Raw genomic sequence first — 2,003 nt, 5'->3', positions numbered from 1 at the left:
AGGGACAAATCAGGAGGAGCAGAGTCACTGACCTGACTGGAAACATGACAATCAATGCTCCAACTAGTTACCTTACCCGTCACCCAATCAAACGAGGGATTGTGTTCCTTCAGCCAGGGGTAACCAAGAACCAGAGGAACATGGGGTGAGGACAGAATGAAGGAGAAACTCTGAATGATTCCCCGACAACAACATCTTAACCGGTTCAGTCCTCATAGTGATCCGTGCCAGACTACTGCCGTTCAGAGTGGTTGCTTCTATGGCTTCCGGCAATTGCTCCTTGGAAAGCCCCAGCTGTTCCACCAAGTCAGCATCAATAAAGCTGCCATCGGCACCTGAATCGATAAAAGCGTTCATCTCTAAGCTCTGATCCTTATTCATAAGGGTCGCAGGAAAACGGGGTCTGACAGGATCTTTGAGAGGTTGAAACTGGCTCGCTAAAATTCCTCCCAAAACTAGCGAGCCGGGCAGTTTAACGGGCGCTGTGGACAAGCGGAGATGTAATGTCCCGAGCTACCACAGTTGTTGGTCTCACGTCTACGTTGGCGCTCCTCCTTAGTTAGCCTGTGTCACCCCACTTGCATTGGTTCAGGATCTGGTGGCAAGACCCTCCACTAATCCCGTGTGGGGAATAATGATCAATATGTTCTGGTTCACTTCCTGAACGGAATGGTAATCGAGTTGCTGATTGATTGGATGGGCCCCACTGCTTCTCCCTCCTTCTCTCTCGGACTCTATTATCTAACCGAATAGATAAAGTGACCAAGCTGGCTAGGTCACTAGGCTCTGGATAGGATATCAGCTCGTCCTTGAGTTGCTCCGACAACCCCTGGTAAAAGCCGCTTGTAGTGACTCCTCATTCCAACCACTCTCCACAGACAATGTCCTGAACTCGATCATAAAGTCTGCCACACTGCGAGCTCCTTGGCGAAGAGTGAACAAACGTTTAGCTGCGTCCTTACCTCGGACTGGATGGTCAAAAGCTTTCTCATCTCTCCCGTGAACTCCTGGTATGAAGCCATGCAGGTCTCCTGTCGTTCCCAAACGGCTGAAGCCCATTCCAGAGCTCTTCCACGCAGCAGTTCAATAACAAAGGCTATCCTAGCCTTGTCAGTGGCGTAAGAATGGGGCTGCAGATCAAACACTAACCCACACTGCATAAGAAACGAACAGCATCTTCCCAAATCCCCTTCATATTTATCAGGCGTCGGTACCTTGGGTTCACGGAAGGAAACCGCACCAGACACGGCAGGTGAGATGGGTGAAACAGGTGGTGAATGAATCGCCGGCAAACCGAGCTGATCCTGGATTTGTGTCAAGCTAGCAGATAAGTTCTGGATTGAACCCGCTATCTCCTGTAGCGCCGTCTTGTGTTGTCCCAATGTCTTCCCCTGCTGGGTAATGGCATGGCAAACAGAGTCCAGGTCCGCTGGGTTCATCCTTGGCCGGATTGTTCTGTCACATTCTTTCAAAATCGAACCCAGAAGCAGACTAGGACAAGGAGAGTAGGAAAAAGGTGAGTATTTATTTACAAGTGAATGTGAATGGGTAGATATATCCAGGTGGCGTAGCGGGCAGCGGTGGTGAGTTGATGGGAGTAAATAGGTGGATCCAATGGGGTAGCGGAATCCTCCGACGACTAGGCAGGAATGGGGTAACTGATCCGGGTGAGTAACTGAAGACAGAACAAACAGGGGTAAGTTTAAGGCAAGCAATACGTAAAAAACAACAAAACAAATTCTATCCGACTTGAGGCTGATACTATGTCACAACACACTGTTCATGGCTAACGATCCGGCAGGGAATGGATGTCAGGTCCGGGCTTATGAAGAGGAGAGATGATGATCAGGACCAGGTGTGCAGATAGCTGATGGCATACAGGTGCGGGTAATCAGAACTCCCAACTGGCTACATTGCCCGGCAACCAGACAGGGTGCGTTCCAGGACGCCGGAAAAAACACTCCAGGACAGAACACAGGCAAAAAACAGACTCAGGAAACGGG

The sequence above is a fragment of the Oncorhynchus keta genome, chromosome 14 (assembly GCF_023373465.1).
Source record: "Oncorhynchus keta strain PuntledgeMale-10-30-2019 chromosome 14, Oket_V2, whole genome shotgun sequence".
In the NCBI taxonomy this organism is placed as follows: domain Eukaryota; kingdom Metazoa; phylum Chordata; class Actinopteri; order Salmoniformes; family Salmonidae; genus Oncorhynchus; species Oncorhynchus keta.
The sequence above is the reverse complement of the archived record's forward strand: the minus strand, read 5'-3'. Positions refer to the sequence as shown.